Below are 11444 nucleotides of genomic sequence, written 5' to 3' on the forward strand. Positions count from 1 at the left end.
GTAGCTGGGTGCAGTCTGATCAAGGCATCTGTAGGCTAGTACAAGAGTCTTGAACTGGATGCGAGCGGTGATCGGGAGCCAGTGGAGCGAGCGGAGTAGTGGAGTAGCGTGGGCGAAGCGAGGTAGAGAGAACACCAGGCGAGCAGCAGAGTTCTGGATGAGCTGGAGCGGACGGGTGGCGGACGCAGGGAGGCCAGCCAGGAGGGAGTTGCAGTAGTCTAGACGGGAGAGTACCAGGGCCTGGACCAGGAGCTGGGTAGCATAGTTGGTGAGGAAGGGTCGGATTCTTCGGATGTTGCTCAGGAAGAATCTGCAAGTGCGTGCCAGAGTGGAGATGTGCTGGGAATAAGAGAGGCAGGGGTCCAGGGTGACTCCAAGGTTCTTAGCTGAGGAAGAGGGAGAGAGTGTGGTAGATTCCAGAGGAACAGAGATAGAGAGATCAGAGGAGGGGGAGGAGGAGGGAAAGAAAAGGAGGTCAGATTTAGAGAGGTTGAGTTTGAGGTGATGCGAGTGCATCCAGGAGGAAATAGCAGACAGACAGGTAGAGATACGGGAGGAGATGGTGGAGTCAGAGGTGGGGAAGGAGAGGAAAATCTGAGCATCTGCTGTAGTATGAAGCAATTGACAGTAGAGGACAGGATCTGAGAAAGTAAGCGATGGAGTGCTGTCAGTGTGTAGTGGCCTGCTGTAGAGAGCCGAGATCTTCTGAAGTGGTGATTTCCATTACACGAGAGTAGATGTTAAAACTTCATGCTGATTTGAACTCGGCTCTCGCCAAGATAAGCACCAACTAAGACGTAGCTTTACAGTAAACTAATGTGATCCATATGTGTCTCCATCCATTTACGTTTCCTTCCATATGATGATGTAGATATCCTTCTGTCTGGTGTTAATGGCTGAAGTGTAATGCTGGCTCCAGGGATCAGCTTATTTTGCCTCCCTGGCGCATCAGCACACACAACGGCTGCGATGCTGGCTCCGGGGATCAACCAAAGTGCGGCCTCCCCAGCGCATCAGCATGACAACCGTCTGGATTGAGCTAAGTAGGGTACATCTCTGGGGTTTTCAAGTGGGCACCTTCCATCCTCAGTGTTTCGTCGACTAGCCCACGACACCTCAAGAGGGCTCGACGGTGATTCTGGCGTCCCAGCATCACCCCCCTCCGTCCCCCACTCAACTCAGCCCAGCTTACTTACCTGTCCCCAGCCAGAATCTTTCCGTCTCAACCACAGCCAGTTGCTGCTCCTTTCTGCTGCTTCAGATAAGTTCTTCACTGTGCGACGCAACTCTTGGCCACTGAATCCGACGTCTCTGAGAAACCGGGTTGTAGAGTGTGCCACAAATCCTCGACAACCCACTTCCACTGGGTAAACCCAAACTCTCCATCCTCGCTGTTCCGCTTCAGTGGCTAGTTGAGCATACCGCAGTTTCTTCCTCTCATACGCCTCATCTACAGCATCCTCCCATGGCACTGTTAACTCTACCAGGTGAACAAGGCGTGCTGATCCAGACCACAAGACAATATCTGGTCGAAGGTTAGTGGTGGCAATCTCAGGTGGAAAAATAAGCCGTTGACCAACATCTGCCAGCATTTTCCAGTCTCTAGCAGCTTCCAGTTGTCCTGGGCGAGAATTGGTTTTAACACCTTTTCTTGGTGGTTGCTCTCCTGGGCGGAGGAATGTTGTCTTTTGTGTGTAATGTTTTGATGGAACAGGTGGCAACTTATTGGTCATGTTACGCTTGTCTTCCAATGCTAAGGCCAAACATCGCAGCACCTGGTCATGGCGCCAAGTAAACCGTCCTTGGCTAAGAGCCACCTTACATCCTGTCAAAATGTGCCTTAATGTTGCAGGTGATGAACACAAAGGACATGAGGGATCCTCTCCTACCCAGAGGTTTAGGTTCTGTGGTGATGGGAGAACATCATATGTTGACCTGATGAGGAAACTGATCCTGCTCTGTTCCATTGACCATAGGTCTTTCCAGCCAATCTTGCGTTGTTCCACACTCTCCCATCTCATCCATTCTCCCTGCTTGGCCTGGGAAATGGCCTTTATACACCTCATCCTCTCCTCCTGCTTTTGCACCTCGTTGACTACCAGCTTCCTCCTTTGAGCTGGGGCCGCCTTGTGCCATGTAGGAGGAGTTGAACTGAAACCAAGACCCCCTCTTCCATGCTGAACTTGCCCCATGATATCACCAATTCGAAGGGCAGCCTTTGCATCTTCCACAGCTTTCTTTGCCGCCCACTTTCTTCCAGTTTTCAACACAGGTGCTGCCTCCCTTACGCATTTATCGCGTGACTCTACTAAAGTCATTTCCAGTCTGACCTTGGCGCACTTAAACTCCTCGGTTAGAGCAGAGACTGGTAGCTGCAGTATTCCTTTACCATAAAGTCCCACTCTGCTGAGGCAGCGTGGAACTCCCAACCATTTCCTGATGTATGAACTGATTAAAGCTTCCAGCTTCTCTACTGTTGTCAAAGAAACCTCGTACACAGTCAGTGGCCACAGCAACCTCGGCAGTAGACCAAACTGAAAGCACCAGAGTTTTAGTTTACCTGGTAGAGCGCAGCTGTCTATGCTCTTCAACCCTTCCACTGCTTGTTGTCTAACTTCTCCCACACGAACTGTGTCCTTTAGATCCCCGTCGTACCATCTCCCAAGACTCTTCACTGGCTTCTCAGACACTGTTGGTATTGCCTCACCATTAATGAAGAATGTTTTATCTACTACTTTGCCTTTAATTATAGAGATGCTCCTTGATTTAGTGGGCTTGAATTGCATTCGTGCCCATTCAATGTTATTGGTTAATTTGCCCAATAATCGATTAGTGCAGGCTACTGTTGTAGTCATGGTTGTCATGTCATCCATGTATGCTCGAATTGGTGGTAGTCGCATTCCAGAAGCCAAGCGCTCTCCTCCTACTACCCATTTTGATGCCCTAATGATTACTTCCATTGCCATGGTAAAAGCCAGTGGAGAAATGGTGCATCCTGCCATTATTCCAACCTCTAGGCATTGCCATGTAGTGCTGAATTCTGAAGTTGAAAAACTGAATTGCAAATCTCCAAAATAGGCTTTCACTAAATTTGTTATTGTCATCGGTACACTGAAAAAATCAAATGCTGCCCAAAGTAGTTCATGTGGCACTGAACCATATGCATTAGCCAAATCCAGGAATGTCACATGGAGCTCCTTCCTCTCCTTTTTAGCTGATTTAATTTGTTGCCAGATCACATTGATGTGTTCTAAGCAACCTGGGAAACCTGGAATGCCCGCTTTTTGTATTGAAGTGTCAATGAAGCAGTTCTTTAATAGGTAAGCTGACAATCTCTGAGCAATAATGCTGAAGAAAATCTTGCCTTCTACGTTTAATAGGGAAATGGGACGAAACTGACTGATGCTTGTAGAATCTTTTTCTTTAGGTATAAAGACTCCACCTGCTCGGCGCCATGCTCTTGGTACAACCTGTTTTTCCCATGCCACTTTCATCAATTTCCACAGAATTCGTAGAACTCCTGAAGCACTCTTGTACACTCTGTACGGAACTCCATTAGGCCCTGGAGATGATGAAGCCCTTGCTTTTTTCACAGCTTGCTCTATTTCTTTCCACTTAGGTGCACAGTCCTCCATTTGGTATTCTGGTGGATTGATAGGTGGGATGTCTGACGGAATTGACATAGGCTCCTGCCTTTTTGAATCTGTATGTGTTTCCTCCAAATATCTCTCCAGCTCAACCTTAGATGCTTTTAGTGTGCCATTCTTCTCACTGGTGAATAACTTCTTTACAAATTTGAATGGGTCTTTATAAAAGTTAGCTCTCGCACGCTCCTTCTTTTTGTAGCGTTTCCGTAGGCGCTCAGCTCTGCGCAATGTTGCAAGCTTATCTTTTATGACCCTTTGTAAGAGATTGAGTCCCTCCTTCTGACTTTGTTCTGCTCTTCTCCATTGGTTCCTCAGCTGTCTCCTTTCTCTAACTAAGCGTTCAATCTCTTGCTGCCGTCTAGACTTTCCAGGAATAGTTTGTACTTTTTCCTTCCTTTTTTCAACTCCAAACCTCTCACTTCCATATGCGTAGATGATGTCCCCAAATTTATCCAGCTTCTTTTCAACTGTTCCACTTAATCTTTCCAATGCAACGCAGAGATCTGTGTTTACTGTGTCCCATGCAGTTTTCTCACAAGCTCTTGGCCATTTAACTCCAGGCTTGTGCCCGTTGAGGTTCTTTTCTCTCTTATGCTGGTTTGTCTGACCGGGTTCACAAGGATCATTAGGTTCATCACTAACTGTGTCCATGCAAGTCCTCCTCACATCTATGACAGGGGTGCTGATATCCTGCGAACTGTGGTTTGCTTCCCGTCGCTGGATTTCATTCGACTGACTTGACTGACTTCGTAAGAAGTACTGATCAATGCGAGGCCCTTGTCCCTTCTCCCTCAAGCATTTCATTCTCCCTTGATGGATCTTCAAACCCCTGACCGTTGTCGCCTTGCTCCAGCCGCAGACACAAACCTGGAGTTCCATGTCTTTGTTAACTGCAGATCTTGAACTAGTCTTTTGTGAAGTACTCTCCATACTCATATCCGTTTCCGTTCCTAAGTCGTTCACCGTGTTGTCCAACGTTGAGTCATCTTCCGCCCCCGCTCTCGCAGACTCTAGGGGTATTTTTCTCTTTAATTTCTTAGAAGCCTTGGGCGGGTGTCTCCAGCATCCTGTAAACACAGAGCTGGATACTGCCGACAAGGGTAGCTAACCCTTACCAGCCCCAATGGGGTCTCTCCAGGCTGTCACAAGGTCTTTCCCTTGTTGCCAGCTGCACTATTCACAGCAGTCACTGGACGTATCCAGATCTTCATGATTTCCATTACACGAGAGTAGATGTTAAAACTTCATGCTGATTTGAACTCGGCTCTCGCCAAGATAAGCACCAACTAAGACGTAGCTTTACAGTAAACTAATGTGATCCATATGTGTCTCCATCCATTTACGTTTCCTTCCATATGATGATGTAGATATCCTTCTGTCTGGTGTTAATGGCTGAAGTGTAATGCTGGCTCCAGGGATCAGCTTATTTTGCCTCCCTGGCGCATCAGCACACACAACGGCTGCGATGCTGGCTCCGGGGATCAACCAAAGTGCGGCCTCCCCAGCGCATCAGCATGACAACCGTCTGGATTGAGCTAAGTAGGGTACATCTCTGGGGTTTTCAAGTGGGCACCTTCCATCCTCAGTGTTTCGTCGACTAGCCCACGACACCTCAAGAGGGCTCGACGGTGATTCTGGCGTCCCAGCATCACCCCCCTCCGTCCCCCACTCAACTCAGCCCAGCTTACTTACCTGTCCCCAGCCAGAATCTTTCCGTCTCAACCACAGCCAGTTGCTGCTCCTTTCTGCTGCTTCAGATAAGTTCTTCACTGTGCGACGCAACTCTTGGCCACTGAATCCGACGTCTCTGAGAAACCGGGTTGTAGAGTGTGCCACAAATCCTCGACAACCCACTTCCACTGGGTAAACCCGAACTCTCCATCCTCGCTGTTCCGCTTCAGTGGCTAGTTGAGCATACCGCAGTTTCTTCCTCTCATACGCCTCATCTACAGCATCCTCCCATGGCACTGTTAACTCTACCAGGTGAACAAGGCGTGCTGATCCAGACCACAAGACAATATCTGGTCGAAGGTTAGTGGTGGCAATCTCAGGTGGAAAAATAAGCCGTTGACCAACATCTGCCAGCATTTTCCAGTCTCTAGCAGCTTCCAGTTGTCCTGGGCGAGAATTGGTTTTAACACCTTTTCTTGGTGGTTGCTCTCCTGGGCGGAGGAATGTTGTCTTTTGTGTGTAATGTTTTGATGGAACAGGTGGCAACTTATTGGTCATGTTACGCTTGTCTTCCAATGCTAAGGCCAAACATCGCAGCACCTGGTCATGGCGCCAAGTAAACCGTCCTTGGCTAAGAGCCACCTTACATCCTGTCAAAATGTGCCTTAATGTTGCAGGTGATGAACACAAAGGACATGAGGGATCCTCTCCTACCCAGAGGTTTAGGTTCTGTGGTGATGGGAGAACATCATATGTTGACCTGATGAGGAAACTGATCCTACTCTGTTCCATTGACCATAGGTCTTTCCAGCCAATCTTGCGTTGTTCCACACTCTCCCATCTCATCCATTCTCCCTGCTTGGCCTGGGAAATGGCCTTTATACACCTCATCCTCTCCTCCTGCTTTTGCACCTCGTTGACTACCAGCTTCCTCCTTTGAGCTGGGGCCGCCTTGTGCCATGTAGGAGGAGTTGAACTGAAACCAAGACCCCCTCTTCCATGCTGAACTTGCCCCATGATATCACCAATTCGAAGGGCAGCCTTTGCATCTTCCACAGCTTTCTTTGCCGCCCACTTTCTTCCAGTTTTCAACACAGGTGCTGCCTCCCTTACGCATTTATCGCGTGACTCTACTAAAGTCATTTCCAGTCTGACCTTGGCGCACTTAAACTCCTCGGTTAGAGCAGAGACTGGTAGCTGCAGTATTCCTTTACCATAAAGTCCCACTCTGCTGAGGCAGCGTGGAACTCCCAACCATTTCCTGATGTATGAACTGATTAAAGCTTCCAGCTTCTCTACTGTTGTCAAAGAAACCTCGTACACAGTCAGTGGCCACAGCAACCTCGGCAGTAGACCAAACTGAAAGCACCAGAGTTTTAGTTTACCTGGTAGAGCGCAGCTGTCTATGCTCTTCAACCCTTCCACTGCTTGTTGTCTAACTTCTCCCACACGAACTGTGTCCTTTAGATCCCCGTCGTACCATCTCCCAAGACTCTTCACTGGCTTCTCAGACACTGTTGGTATTGCCTCACCATTAATGAAGAATGTTTTATCTACTACTTTGCCTTTAATTATAGAGATGCTCCTTGATTTAGTGGGCTTGAATTGCATTCGTGCCCATTCAATGTTATTGGTTAATTTGCCCAATAATCGATTAGTGCAGGCTACTGTTGTAGTCATGGTTGTCATGTCATCCATGTATGCTCGAATTGGTGGTAGTCGCATTCCAGAAGCCAAGCGCTCTCCTCCTACTACCCATTTTGATGCCCTAATGATTACTTCCATTGCCATGGTAAAAGCCAGTGGAGAAATGGTGCATCCTGCCATTATTCCAACCTCTAGGCATTGCCATGTAGTGCTGAATTCTGAAGTTGAAAAACTGAATTGCAAATCTCCAAAATAGGCTTTCACTAAATTTGTTATTGTCATCGGTACACTGAAAAAATCAAATGCTGCCCAAAGTAGTTCATGTGGCACTGAACCATATGCATTAGCCAAATCCAGGAATGTCACATGGAGCTCCTTCCTCTCCTTTTTAGCTGATTTAATTTGTTGCCAGATCACATTGATGTGTTCTAAGCAACCTGGGAAACCTGGAATGCCCGCTTTTTGTATTGAAGTGTCAATGAAGCAGTTCTTTAATAGGTAAGCTGACAATCTCTGAGCAATAATGCTGAAGAAAATCTTGCCTTCTACGTTTAATAGGGAAATGGGACGAAACTGACTGATGCTTGTAGAATCTTTTTCTTTAGGTATAAAGACTCCACCTGCTCGGCGCCATGCTCTTGGTACAACCTGTTTTTCCCATGCCACTTTCATCAATTTCCACAGAATTCGTAGAACTCCTGAAGCACTCTTGTACACTCTGTACGGAACTCCATTAGGCCCTGGAGATGATGAAGCCCTTGCTTTTTTCACAGCTTGCTCTATTTCTTTCCACTTAGGTGCACAGTCCTCCATTTGGTATTCTGGTGGATTGATAGGTGGGATGTCTGACGGAATTGACATAGGCTCCTGCCTTTTTGAATCTGTATGTGTTTCCTCCAAATATCTCTCCAGCTCAACCTTAGATGCTTTTAGTGTGCCATTCTTCTCACTGGTGAATAACTTCTTTACAAATTTGAATGGGTCTTTATAAAAGTTAGCTCTCGCACGCTCCTTCTTTTTGTAGCGTTTCCGTAGGCGCTCAGCTCTGCGCAATGTTGCAAGCTTATCTTTTATGACCCTTTGTAAGAGATTGAGTCCCTCCTTCTGACTTTGTTCTGCTCTTCTCCATTGGTTCCTCAGCTGTCTCCTTTCTCTAACTAAGCGTTCAATCTCTTGCTGCCGTCTAGACTTTCCAGGAATAGTTTGTACTTTTTCCTTCCTTTTTTCAACTCCAAACCTCTCACTTCCATATGCGTAGATGATGTCCCCAAATTTATCCAGCTTCTTTAGATCTGTAGTAGTGAACGGAGGACTGCCGTAGAGAGCAGAGATCTGTTGTATGTGGTGGATATTGGTCTTTGAGTGTTGAGACATTTTAGCTGGAGCCAGAGATGGGGCTGACTTTGGGCAAGGATGAAGAATGGGTAGATCTGAGGCTGCTGCAAAACACATTTATTTGATCAGGCGCAGACTATGAGAATCCCTCGAAGTGACAATGAACTGCAGGAATGGATAGAAAAAGTTGGAGTGTGCGAGATTCACAGCGATAGCAAACCAGCTTTGAATATGTATAACTTGTGGTGTTATACTGCCGTCTAGAGGTTGCAATGGGAATTAAAACCATTGGCTTCAGTGAAGCAGGGTAGAATATATTTGGGTATTGTGATTAAAATCTTTATGTATAAAACATTTGCGTATTCTTTTTGGATTTGAATAATAAATACAATTGTTGCTTTTTTTTTTTTTTTTTTTGGAACAGTTAGTCATGTATATAAAGGAGTTAACATAGGTCTATAAGACAAGCCAGCAGTATATAGATGTCCCAATTGGGTGAGTTGGACTCGCTCTCACCGGTTGTGAAAGTGCAGCAGCAAGAAGCCAGAAGATTGCAGTACTGAGGCTCAGGCTCCCAGTGCCTGTTGAAGCTGCCTGGTCGCCATGGCAACTTACCGCTCCCAGTAGTCACTCGATGAGGCGTTGCCGTGGTAAGTGGTGTGTGAGGCGCCATTGGAAGAGAGTTGCAGTACGGCAGTGTCGTTGGAGCATGTTAAATGACTCGTTGCAATCACGAGCTACCACTTGTCGAAATAGAGTTTGTAATGGGCTGGATAGGTCTTTAAAACGTTGGACATACCTGATGGAGGTCCATGACAGAATCTTCTGATGGAACGGTAAATTGTGCTGGCTCTGTGAGAGCGGTGCTGAGCGGGGGAGGGGCGCCTGATTGCAGATGAGGAGTGAAGACGAATTCAGCGGGCAGTCTGTTTTTAACAACCCGTTCCCTTCTGATACAGCCGTACTGCTGCAGAACACTGGACAAAGCTTAGTGGTAGATATGAATAGAGCGAAGGCCAGGCAATCGCTGACAACGGGGATGTCATGGAAGCACCTTTGGCAGCAATTACAGCTAGAAGTCTGTTGGGATAGCTCTACCAACTTTGCACACTTAGATTTGGCAATATTTAACCATTCTTTACAAAACTGTTAAAGCTCTGTCAAGTTCCTTGGGGAGCGTTGATGGACAGCAATCTTCAAGTCATGTCACAAATTTTCGATTGGATTTAGGCCGGGGCTCTGACTGGGCCACTCAAGGACATTTACCTTTTTGTTCCTTAGCCACTCAAGTGTAGCTGGCTGTGTGCTTTGAGTTGTTGTCATGCTGAAAGGTGAACTTCTGTCCAAGTTTCAGCTTTCTTGCAGAGGGCAGCAGGTTTTCCTCAAGAACTTCTCTGTACTTTGCTCCATTCATTTTCCCTTCTATCCTGACAAGTGCCCCAGTCCCTGCTGATGAGAAACATCTCCATAACATGATGCTGCCACCACCATGCTTCACAGTAGGGATGGTGTTCTTTGGGTGATGCGCTGTGTTGGGTTTGCGCCAAACATAACGCTTTGCATTTAGGCCAAAAAGTTCCATTTTAGTTTCGTCAGACCACAAAACTTTTTGCCACATGGCTACAGAATCTCCGGAGTGTTTTTTTGCATACTTCAAACGGGATTTGAGGTGGGTTTTCTTGAGTAATGGCTTCCTTCTTGCCACCCTACCATACAGGCCAGATTTGTGGAGTGCTTGGGATATTGTTGTCACATGCACACTTTGACCAGTCTTGGCCATAAACGCCTGTAACTCTTGCAAAGTCGCCATTGGCCTCTTGGTAGCCTCTCTGATCAGTCTCCTCCTTGCTCGGTTATCCAGTTTGGAGGGACGGCCTGATCTAGGCAGGGTCTTGGTGGTGCCATACACCTTCCACTTCTTAATAATCGCCTTGACCGTGCTCCAAGGGATATTCAAGGCCTTTTGATATTTTTTTTATACCCATCAACAATTTTGTCCCGCAGTTCTTTTGAAAGCGCCTTTGTGCTCATGGTTGAGTCTTTGCTTTGAAATGCACTACCCAGCAGAGGGAACCTACAGGAACTGCTGAATATATCCTGAAATCATGTGAATCACTACAATTTAACACAGGTGGAGGCCACTTAACTTGGTGTGTGATTTTGAAGGCGACTGTTTACACCTGAGCTTTTAGGATTGTTTTTACAAGGGGTGTGGACATTTATCCAACCAAGCTATTTCAGTTTTTATTTTTAATTAATTTTCTACAAATTTCTAGAATATTTTTTTCACGTGGAAGTTGTGGGGTAGGATGTGTAGATAAATGAAAAAAAAAAACTATTTTAATGCATTTTGATTCCAGGCTATAAGGCAAACAAAAGGTGACAATTTTGAAAGGGGGTGTAGGCTATGTATGTATGTATGTGAAAATATATAATTTTCAGATTTTAAATGACTCTAAAGAGAAAGTGTAAAGGAGCTCCTATTACGCTCCCTTAATTCTGAAAATAATCTCTTCACTCAAGAAAGAAACAAAACATGCATGTGTAAAACTTGTACAAAATTAAAGCAATGTACTACATCACCTACAGTACATGCACTGAATTCACGACAATACACCTCCGTATACCCCCAGATTATGATCTGCTGAATGTGTGCCTCAGAAGTTTCTCTTCAAGTTTAATCAGAATTGGAGAAGCAACTGTATGAAAATGTGTACCATTATTTTCAAAATCTGATGTGGACTCCAGCCGCTGTGTGCATGACTGAGCAGTTTTATTTCACATCCTTTGTAAAACTCAGTCCTTTGGTCGTCTAACGTAAGGTGGCCCTGAAGTGTAAAATAAAAAGTATGCAAAACAAAGTGCCTCCTAAAAGTAGTGTGCATTTATATATATAAAGAGTGCGCCTTTTTAAAATGTATACCAAAAAAACGAATGTCTTAAAAAAAAAAAAAAAAAAAAAAAAAAAAAACATTTTTGAAGCGAATGCCTAAAAAAACATATCAAGTTGTATCGTGCATCTTTGAAAATGCATGCCAAGAAAAATGTGTGCCGGAAATAAGACCAAAACGGATGTGACACGTACTTTCGACCAAACTCGTGTAATGGTCGAAAGGTGTCGGTAGCAAATTCAGGTTTAAGTTT

This window comes from Acipenser ruthenus, chromosome 4, assembly GCF_902713425.1.
Source record: "Acipenser ruthenus chromosome 4, fAciRut3.2 maternal haplotype, whole genome shotgun sequence".
Classification (NCBI taxonomy): domain Eukaryota; kingdom Metazoa; phylum Chordata; class Actinopteri; order Acipenseriformes; family Acipenseridae; genus Acipenser; species Acipenser ruthenus.